We start from the raw sequence: 12,038 nt of genomic DNA on the forward strand, positions 1-12,038 counted from the left end.
CACTTCCCTCACTTGGATGGCCATATCAATATCAATAATCTGCTACTCCGTGGTAATACTCGAGCATACCAAAACACTTACCCAAAGCTACCGTCCTACCCGACCAAGCCCTTTGCTGGCTCGAATAGTCCGTTGAACAGAGGGTTTTGGGACCCAGTTCAGCCGGCGTGATAAAGTACACATACGGCTTACAGTCATGCACACTTACAATATCACTTGATCAATTATCAATCTTCAAGCTCAACTAAGCCAAGTGCGATAAAGTACACCTTCGACTTAGAAGGCGAGGGACAATTGAGATACACTTCCAATGAATCACTTAGCAATATTTCATAATAAGCACATTTGTCATATAATTGCACTTAGGTACACATAAGCAGTTTAACACATAAATTCGAAAAACACTCACCAATTATCCAAGTAAATTACTCTTGAGCCTCGGGTTTGTTTCTTGGCTCATAGCTGCATACTGGACAAGTTAATAATTCCAAATCAACTACATAGTTTGTAGATGTTCACTTATTGTTCTTACTTTATCACTTGGACTATTAAAATCAAGTTTGACTTTAAAGTACAAAATATAACATATTCAATGTTCATGTATCATTTTATTTTGAAACTTATTGACTTTATTGTTTTAATCAAGAATTATACCTGTTTTCCCAAGTTAATAATTCATAAGATATTTATTTTAGGATTTAAATCATTTTCCACTCAAGATTCCAAAATTAAGGTTTAGAAGTATTCCCTTGGTTCCCTTTTAATTAATTAGACTCTAAGTTATTTGGAAATTAAGTTTTATTCCACTATACCAGTCCCTCAATTTAATAGCCTTTAAAAATATTCGTGAAAACAATATTAAATAATTAGAAGCCACTTTACGTATATAACTATCGTGACTTTTCACTCAATTGCCTTAGTCTAACTCTACTCGTGGAACTAGGTATAGCGATTAAATCACAACACAATCGTAGCTATCATTTATGAAAGCTTACAAGATTGGAAATTAGAAGAAACGTTAGTTAAAAGTTGATTTCCTCACGGCCATTATCAAAGCTGCATGCATGCGAAACAAAAGGAAAGGCAACGAGGAAGGCAGCTTTGCCATCCTCTGGTATTTCAATCATAACTAGAGCTATGCTTATCGGATTGAGGCGAACTTTATAGCGTTTCGAAGCTAAAATATAGACCTACATTTCTTGTGAAGACACTAACATCCAGTTCTCACATTTTCATAGTCAAAAATGGCCGGACAGAAGCCCATCCTGCTTCACTCACTCAGCTGTGAAGCAATTAACAACGCAGTTCATAGTTTTTCCTCCCTAATTTCTTTCAGTTTTGTTCATTAAATTCCACATGCAAAGGTTGGTTATCAAACTACAGAGTACCATCAGCATGAATACAAGTTTATAGCCAAGGGAAATCAGAACAATACTGGTTCAGCTCACGATCTTCTTCCTTCTGCATTTTTTTCCAGAATTGTTGCAGCAATCACTCAACACTATTTTCTCTCCAATAATCACTTCAGTTCTTGCTCAAATCTTCCATGCATGTTCAGACCAGCTATTATACATCATATACTACAGTTTAACATAGAGATTCAAGGCCATAATTCATGAGAACAGCTAGAAACCTCTTCATTTCCTTCTCTCGGATAGAGCTGGAAAATTCCAGCAAGTTTTCTTCCTACGGTCCTCATTAAAATTTCCAACAATGTTCCTGCTTTTAATTCATCTTTTCCTTGCTTTTAACCTCTCAAAGGTGATATGCATGTTAAGATATGTGACCAGAAAATGTATGTAAGACATGCAATAGAAGATACAACTGGAAAATTGCAGATTAGCTCATCAAGTATCACATAGCAGCTTCAAACTAACATTTCCAACTTTGATAACCTTTGTTTTCCAGAAAGTTTTCTTTTAATTGGTTCCAACTCAGTCTAAAAGACTACTAACTAAACGTGGAAGAACTGGAAGAGGAGGACAGTAGTTTACCTCTGGTTCTTATGGCCTAAGTTAAGAAAATAAAATTCTGGTTTCACTCTCCCATCCTTAACTCGATAGACTGCATTCCTTCTTTCTTTGTGGCTGGTTCTCACGGTTGAAAGAGGTCAGAAATGAGTTCCTCTTTCCTTCAGAATCCGGTAATTGCAGGTTACTCTTAGTTTTCTGCTGTGGCTCCTCAAAGTTTCCGCTCCAACTCTCTCCTTCTCATTCCTTACGTCACTTTCACTCTCGGTTAAAACTGGTGGATGATGGAGCTAACAAGATTTCTCTCCCTCTCACTCACTTTGGCTCACGGTTATGAGGTTGCGAGTTGGAGAGATAAAGCTAGCACTCTCTCCCTCACTCTCTCTCTCTCTCGGTTGCAAGCTGGACAAGAGGAACCAGAAATATTTCTCACTCGGTGGTGTTTTGGCATGAATGGTTATGACCGAAACTCTCACTCTCGATTTGGTTTCCAATGCTTGGTTGGTAAGAAGAGCATTTGAACATATTTCCTTCACTCCACCGACCACTCAAGCTTCTTCATTCGGTGCTGATCAATCCAATGTTCACCTCATTCGGTCATTGCATACTCAGCAGATTCCTTCAGGGCAGCTATCCAGACGAGAGCTACCCACCGTCCCAAGTCAGTTGCATCTTAGGATTTTGAGTGAAAAATAGGTTACAGTTAATGTAAATACTCTCTACCGTTTGCTCTAATAGCTAGTTAGTTGACCTCCAATTGGTTTTAATTCCTCAAGCACCCAGTTTGTTTGTTAAATTTCTAATGATTGGGTCTTGGTTGCATGGTATTTAATCTGAAATTCGGCGGTTAGTTTGGTATTTTCATCTTAGTTTATTTGGTTGCCATGAACCCGAAATTTTATTGCCTCACACCTTGACTCAAAATTTTCCGTTTGTTCCAATTTTGCATTTACCTTGAAAACTTTCTAAATATATCTATCCAGTAGATTTTCTTACACTTGATCTTAAAGAAATTCAACTAGACGTATCACTTATTCCACTATTCAATATATTCAAAGGTCACAAACGTTAATATGCATATCGGATGTTTATTTGATTCGTGTAACTAATATTTAGAATAAATTCTTCTTGTTAAATATATATATATGTTTTCCTACACTATTCTAGGATATTGCTAAATCCTCAATTTATAGAACAATTAAATTTTATCATTTAATTTGACCAATTATTTGTTATCTATAATATTTCAAATGATGAAATAAGGGTAATAATGGCTAAGTTTATTCAAGATTTCTCTCGAGTTATCACAAAATCCCCTTTTCTTAGTTTAAAAATTTCTAACTTAAAATCGTGCGCTTTCAACTCGTTGAGCTTTCTCTACCGCATCACTGAAGGTATTGAGTTGGGTTACAACCACGTCTTTCTGGATCTCAACATTTAATCATTGAACAAAACGCCTTATGCTCCTTTGCTCAGTCACGATTAATTCAGGAGTGAATTTGGATAATCTGGTGAACTGGCTCTCATATTCGGCGACGGTTTCAGTTCCCTGGCGGAGTCTAATAAACTCATCTTCTTTCTTTTCCTGGATCAGAGGTGGGAAATATTTCGTATTGAACTCTCTCATAAAATTCACCCACGTCCGTGGGGTTTGTTCTCTTTCCCAATTCATCCTTATGATTTTCCACCAAGATCGAGCCGCCCCCTCCAGTTGGAAGACAGCAAATGTCACCTGTCGCTCCTCAGTGTAGTGTAACGCGGCAAAGATATCAATCATCTTCTCTAGCCATCTCTCGGCCACGTCAGGGTCTGGTCCTCCCAGGAATTTCGGTGGCGAGAACTTCTGAAACCTTTCGAGGGCTCTATCCTTACCCTCTATGTGATTACCAGGGTTTCCCGACTGATGATTAGGATTTTGGCCCTGATGTTCTACTACATGAGCCAACAGGTCAGTCATTCGTTGAATGGCTGCGGCCGCTTGTACGTTCGGATCAACCCTAGGTTCAGGGTTTGGTTCAGACGTAGTTCCCCTAATATCCCCTTCAGTCGTGGGTTGCCTAATTTCGTGACCACGACCATGTCCATTACGGGTGCCTTCCATATGGCTTAACCAGTTTAGGGTTGAAGCGCGAATACAAGATTAAAACAATGTATGCAGGTATGAGTGATAAAAGTAGGCAATATACATGTAACACATCTAACACAGACAGATCACACAGTAGCAGTCAATTAGATACAAGCAAAAGGAAACATCCTTCGTGATACTAACTAATCCAATGGTACAAGAGCAACCAATTAAAAGCTTTCCCCCTCTAGGGCTCCAACCATAATCTACGAGAATAACACAATTTATATCTTAGGCAAGGTTAATCATCCGTAATGAAACCCTAACACATCACATGACATTCCATAGAATCAAATTTCAAGTCTGCGCAAGTCATTTCTAACCTAGGCTCTTATCCATTTAATAGTCGGGTACAAGAATCCCAAAATAAGATAACTTCACAACTCGGGCTGGCCAGTCCCAAGAGTAATTCATCTACAATCGAGATTCTTACCTGACCTACAGATCTACTCTCCCAAAGTACCATGATAAAGGTTTATATCTTATAACACTTCACGATCCATAGCTTATGCTCAAAGAGCACATATACATTCGTACACATTTACGGAATAGGGACCATAACACCACTTGGCCCAAACTCACTCCGCGCAGAGACCACGCGAAGTAGCTCTGGTACCACCTGTGACGGCCCCACCTCCCCCTAAGGCGAACCAAAGGATTCGGCAGACCGCCTGCCCAACTCTCGCCGGGACTACGGATCCGGAACGAGCGTAAACCCTACCAACCGCTCAAAAGAATTTCGAGAAGATAACATTCACTGTCCGAAACCCAAACAAGCACAACAACTTTAGATAACCATAGAAAAGAACATTTCCAAACCAAATAAACTTAGGAACATGGTTAAACACTTTTATATACACATGGTTGCAAATTTACAATTCAAAAGGGAATTATTTGGTTAAAATACATTTAAGGTTTTCCAACCATCGAGGAGCTATACAAAAGAATACTAAAACTAGCTCAACTCATGCTTCAAACATCATAGTCTTCAAAAGGTGATTTCCTGTAAGGAAAACAAGGATAACGAAACGGGGTGAGTTAGAAACTCAATGAGGTACCAAAAATATAACAGTAGAGATCATGAGAAAACATTTATAGGACACATATCCGCATCAAGTAAAAGAAATAAACGAACATCACAACTTAAAGGATATAGGTGGCTCTCAGGAGCCAAATCCCCGTTGCAATACTTGATCCAGCCTTGTTGACCATCCGTCAACGTTCAAATAAAGGAACCAGTCCAGTAGATCACCACTTTAACGCCAAAATTTCGTTCACCAAACATACCCCTTACCGGGCCCGAACGCCAAACAGGAACAGGAATGGTAATACTCGATTATACCGGAATCAAGAGTCTCAATACCCAAAGATTCCCCCAGGAACAGGCACCCATGGATTGTCAATTATCTCGACCAAACCCTCGCTGGCTCGATTTAATTAACTCCCCATGAGGTTGGGCTCAGGTTTTACAGGAAGGTCGCTGGATACTCTTCCAAACGACATCATAACCAGTGCAAGTAACAAGTTCAAGTACATAACAAGTACAAGTAATAGATTCCAGTTTGTTCAGTACAGGCAAGAGAACGAGTGTGATAAAGTACACCCTCGTCTCATACAAGATAAATAGTCAGGAAAGACATTCAACTAGCAATTTGCAAGTACAGGAAACCAGTTTAGCAATAATTCAGGGGAGTGGTACACTCACCTGATCAAACAAGGATAATTTCAAAAGTTTCCTTCCCAAGTATGGCTTTACTCGCCTGCACCTCCTAGAACAATCAAGGCAAACACTTAAGACTGGACTCCAAAATATAATAAGTGGAATTCGCAAGTAAAACTCGATTACAAGTCAGGTGCCTTATCCAAATGAACCATTAATGTAAAGCGAAGAGGTGACTTTGGAGTGAAAAGATAACGATTAGTCCTAAAGGCATGAACAACCTCAAAACCCTACCTACAATGACTGACCAACTTCAAATTTGAAGTAGAAAATGAAAGTAAGATCGATACTAGGAAAACAGGATTTTCCAGTTTCGCGCAACCCTATATGAAAAATGATATCTCAAGTTTTGTAAGTCCAAAATTAGTAAAAGTTATACCGTTGGAAAAAATTCAAAGGGCTATAACTTTCCAGAAAACACCCTCATAAGATTCAGAACGCGAGTCAGTCAAATTCAAGCCTCAAGTTGCTGCTTTATCCAGTGAAAGACAGAACAGACAATATTTCAGTCAATTTGAAAAATCACCATAAATGGTATAGACATAAACAGGGTCTGAAATTTACATGGTTTATAGCCCTATGAATCTAGTTTAAAACGCAACAAACAGAATTCAATTCCGACATTCCTACATCAAGATATAGCAAATTTCCCGAGACTGTGCAGAAGCTCCACGAAAATTTTGACAGCATTTCCCTTGTCTTTCTTTACTTTCCAACCAAACCTCAACACCCACAAATCACAAGCTATCAAACACCTTTAATTAGCGCTACAATAAGGCTCGAATATGAGTCATAAACCGAATCCACATATCACTAGAGTAAAATCATATGGAACGTATAAGTGCAAAATCAAACTAGGACATATGCGAAAACGAAGTTTGGGTTGGAAAACAAAAGGCAGGTTTGCTGTTGCTTAGCGGAATTAATGCAACTGAAGCTATCCTTGTCAGATTGAGGTGTAATTTACACCGTTTCGAAGCTAAGGAAAAGGGCTACAATGTTGAAGAAGGCCACTCAGTCCAGTCTGTAGTGCAACTAGGTCAAAATGTCAATGTACCAAACCAGAACCGCATAAACAGGTTAACAAACCGCATTCTGGTTAAATAACCATAATTCAGGCTACCTAAGTCCAATTCAAGTGATTCCAAAGCCATCCGAAAGCTAAGATACCAATATATATTTCTTAAGAAGACATCAACAACCAAATCAGTCGTATTCCCAATCAAATTAACCAATTACCAAAGCTGAATTTCAGTTTCGGACAGAAACAGGACAGAAGGGGTATTTCAGTCTTTCACAGGCTACGTTGCTCTGATTAAGCTGAAATTTTGCAGGAAACTATAAAATACCATTCTCTACAACTTTTATGTTTTAACCCAAGGCTAATTAGGCTTCTAACTAGGAAAACAGTACCAGGCAGAATGGGGTTAAATGAAACCCTAACTTCCGAAATTTCCTTTCAATGCGGAAATTTTCCGCAAATAGCCACAACTTACACCCTCTAGCTTCATTTTAGATCATTTCCAACCATCATCCAAGGCCACACCATAATAATCATATGAAAACAGAAAAATCATGATTAAATAGAAAAATGCACCAAATTCCATCAAAAGTCATGAAACAACACCTTAATCCATCACTTCATCTCACATAAGTCAATAATCAAACATTATTGAGAAGAAAGAAAGGTCCCTTAGTTACTCACCTTCACAACCCAAGAAAAGGAGCAACTTAGCACCTTAATCCTCCAAACCACTTCACTAATCACCTCACAACCACTCACTTAAGGGTTTTTATGGAGCAAATACAAGATTAAACGGTTGGAATTGAAGATTGAACAAGATTGGAGCTAGAAATTTGGAGAGGATTTCCTTTCTTTTTCCTTGGAGGAGTTCGGCCACAAGAAGCTTGGAAATGAAGAGATTTTTGGTCAATTTTTGATTTATTTGGTAAAATGGTAAAAGAGTGAATAGTGGTCAAAAAGTAAGACTTGATCTCCAAGTGACACTTGTCACTTTCATTTAATACATGGTTATCCTTTTGTCCCTCTCATACCAAGTCATCTAGTAACCTCTAGTTATCTCTTAACACCTGCTAAATTAATCCCGGTATACAAAACTTAACCTAACTGCCCGAATTTTACCGAACTTTCCGCACTAGCGGGTCCCACGCCTGGTATACACTTCTAAAATCTCATGAACTAACTTATACTAGAAAAATGATTTTGAAACCATATTTACTCATAAAAATTATCTAGAAAATTTTTCTAACAAAGAAAATATAGAAAAGGCGTGCAATTAAATAAAATAAAGGCTTGAAAATAAGAAAAAGAAAATTTCCGGGTACTCACACTCTCTCCCCCTTAGAAGAATTTCGTCCTCGAAATTCCCTATCATCGTCTTCTTCGGAATACAAAAATTTTACTACTTCCTTCTCGCAGTCAAATTGAGTATCATATTTAACTAACCAATCTGTACCCCTTCACTAACCAGACTCATTGAATTCTTTGGTATAGTTTCTTCTTCCTTGCCAAATTGCAATTCCTGCTATACCATTCTAGTAGGCAAACGGTGGAATACCAGAATCTTACCTTCCACGTCCTCAAACGGGTCAGAGACTTGATGTTGCTCCAGGGCATACGCCCGATCCGACACCTTTGGTCCATTTTTCTCCCCCTTCGACTGGTCAGGGTTGGTCGTGGTTGGTTGTTGGTTCCTGCTCCCTTCTCGAGATCGGCCTGGGCAGTTTGCGATTTGATGATTCGCGCTCCCACAACGTAAACATTTTTTTCCTTTCTTCCAACAGACCTCCTCTGTGTGATTCGGCTTCTCACAGTACCCGCAGGGACCACGGGAAGCGGAGACTGAGCCTCTCTGTGAGGCACCACTTGACATTCTCGGTAATTGTACTCCCCCGTTTCCCCTTCCAATCTTAGGAGGCGTCCCCTTTTCCCCTTGCTCTGAGGTACTTCCAGGAAATCTGTGACGACCCCACCTTCTCTTAGGGCATATCCTAGAAGTTAGCGGATCGCCTGCCTGACTCTCGTCAGGACTCACTCACTCACATTAACTTCAGAGATAACATTACCATTGGACAACTGAACATTCACTCTTAAGTACCACTCCAATCAGATTGAAACATAGATTTGTCCACTAAAAGAAACAACATACACGTTCTAAACATCCATTCTTAATATTACATCAACTCAAAACAAAAGGTTCAACCATCTTAAAATACGAAAGAAAACGTGACTCCAATATATACACATAGTGATGGGATTTTCCAAAACAACTTTCCAATTCCATCCAATCACTTTTCAATCTCCAACTCCTGTAAGGAAAACAAAGCTAAAAGGGTGAGCTTACGCCTGTGAGATTTCCATGCAAGTAACATTTAAGAATCACATGAATCAATACAAATAAACAAGTAGTGCACATTTCACTGTACAATCACTTTCATTAGCAATTGAGGAAACATTTCACTGAACAATCACTTTTAAAAGGATACGGTGCTCACATTAGAGCCACTTCAATGCACTACACACTCCGCCAAACTCCTCCTTATAACCTCCAAAACAATAAACACTTCCCTCACTTGGATGGCCATATCAATATCAATAATCTGCTACTCCGTGGTAATACTCGAGCATACCAAAACACTTACCCAAACTACCGTCCTACCCGACCAAGCCCTTTGCTGGCTCGAATAGTCCGTTGAACAGAGGGTTTTGGGGCCGAGTTCAGCCGGCGTGATAAAGTACACACACGGCTTACAGTCATGCACACTTACAATATCACTTGATCAATTATCAATCTTCAAGCTCAACTAAGCCAAGTGCGATAAAGTACACCCTCGACTTAGAAGGCGAGGGATAATTGAGATACACTTCCAATGAATCACTTAGCAATATTTCATAATAAGCACATTTGCCATATAATTGCACTTAGGTACACATAAGCAGTTTAACACATAAATTCGGAAAACACTTACCAATTATCCAAGTAAATTACTCTTGAGCCTCGGGTTTGTTTCTTGGCTCACAGCTACATCCTGGACAAGTTAATAATTCCAAATCAACTACATAGTTTGTAGATGTTCACTTATTGTTCTTACTTTATCACTTGGACTATTAAAATCAAGTTTGACTTTAAAGTACAAAATATAACATATTCAATGTTCATGTATCATTTTATTTTGAAACTTATTGACTTTATTGTTTTAATCAAGAATTATACCTGTTTTCCCAAGTTAATAATTTATAAGATATTTATTTTAGGATTAAATCATTTTTCACTCAAGATTCTAAGATTATAGCTTAGGAGCACTCCATTGGTCCTCTTTTTAATTAATTAAACTCTAGGTTGTTTGTAAATTAAATTTTATTCCAGTACACCAGTCCCTCAAATTTTATAGTCTTTAAATTATTTGTAAAGACAGTATTAAGTAATTAGAAGCCAATTTAATTATCATGAGTTTTCCTCTCATTAGCTTTAGTTTAACTCTACTTGTGGAGCTATATATAACCATTAAATCTCAGACTAACCGTAACTATCATTTATGAAAGCTTACAAAGTTGAAAATTAGAGGAAATGCTGGTTAAAAGTTGGTTCCTCACGGTTAGCATCTTAGCAAAGTGCATTCGGGAACAAAAGGAAAGGCAGCTTTGCCATCCTCGGGTGTTTTGATCATAATTGGAGCTACGCTTATCGGATTGAGGCGAATTTTATAGCGTTTCGAAGCTAAGACCTAGACCTACATTTTCTATGAAGACATCGACATCCAGTTATCGCGTTTTCAAGGCCAAAATGGGACGGTCAGAAGCACAATCTGTTTCATTTCTCGGACAGCAACCAAAACTAGTAACGTTACTTCAAGCTTTCGGCGAAAACGCTATTCTTTCACTTGCTTAAAGCTCTAACTATTTAAAGTACATTCAGTCCAGCATAAACCAAGACAAAGAGCATCTAGTTTCAACAGATTATTCAACCCAACAGCCACGCACAACAATCTGACATCAGCTAAGACATTGGACAACTAAAGCTTCCAGCAGTGCCGCAGTTTAATATGCAACATTTTTACCATAACTCCTTCAATTTTAACTCCAGCTCATCATGCCAAATACAAGTATTAAACTACCCAGTAACTTTAGATATCAGATGTGAAAGTTTACAGAGTGGAGTTTGAAGGAAAAACTGATCAGAGGTTTAACTCTCTCTCTCTCTCTCTCTCTCTCGGCCTTGATAGAAAGCTTCGGACAACAATTAATCTTTTAGCAAGAAATTCCTCCATTAACTACTTCATTTCATACCCAAATCTAACATGCATGCCAAAACTAAAATATTATGCAATGAACTAAGCCTCAACGTAGGAGTTTAGAACCAAAATATATAAAGAAACTTGGACATTTCTATCTTTCCTCCTTCGGCCAGCATAGCAGAAACTTCCAACTATTTCCTTCAACCAAACTTAGTTTTTCTTAGCTACAATCCAACATGCAACCTTAATATTCAAGTGTACTGAATAACTAAGAGGTTATTACGGAAAATTTCCTTTATTTATGGGCTGCAACTCAACAACAACTCTCGGTTCCCTCCATTTCTGTCCAGTTCTCATCTCTTTCTCCTTTATCAGATTTCTCCTCGGTTAAAACTCATTATGCCTTGCTAAAACTAACATGAAGCCCATATATTCAGTTCTATTCAAGAAATAAAAGGGTGGTTACAAGATTCTTACCTTTTTCTGCTAAGTTTTACTAGTGGCAGATTGCTCCTACTCCTAGCTTCGGTTCCTCCTCACTATGGTAGCTGACATGTGAAATTCTGAGTTAGCTTCCTCCTCTTATCACTCACTCAGTTCTCTTACTCACTCGGTTGTGGCTGGAAGGAACCAGAAATGCTCCTTCACTCTCACTCTTTCTCACGGTTTTGGGTATGAAGAAGAAAGAAAAGAAAGCCTCGTTCTCTGTTTTCTTTTCCTCTCACTCGGTTGGATTTTTGTGATAAAATGGTGTGACCGAATCTCTCTCTCTCAGTTTTGTTCCTAATGCTTGGTTGGTAGGAAGAGAATTAAGCGTACTTCTTCACTCAGCTGATCACTCAATGTTTCTCCATTCGGTGGCCGATCATTCCAAGTTCCTCTCATTCGGTCGCTGCTTACTCAGCAGTTTCGGTGGTAAGTTCCTTCCTGGCAGCTGTCCAAATAAATGTTTCCCACCGCCCAACTA

Source organism: Coffea eugenioides, chromosome 5, assembly GCF_003713205.1.
Source record: "Coffea eugenioides isolate CCC68of chromosome 5, Ceug_1.0, whole genome shotgun sequence".
In the NCBI taxonomy this organism is placed as follows: Eukaryota; Viridiplantae; Streptophyta; class Magnoliopsida; order Gentianales; family Rubiaceae; genus Coffea; species Coffea eugenioides.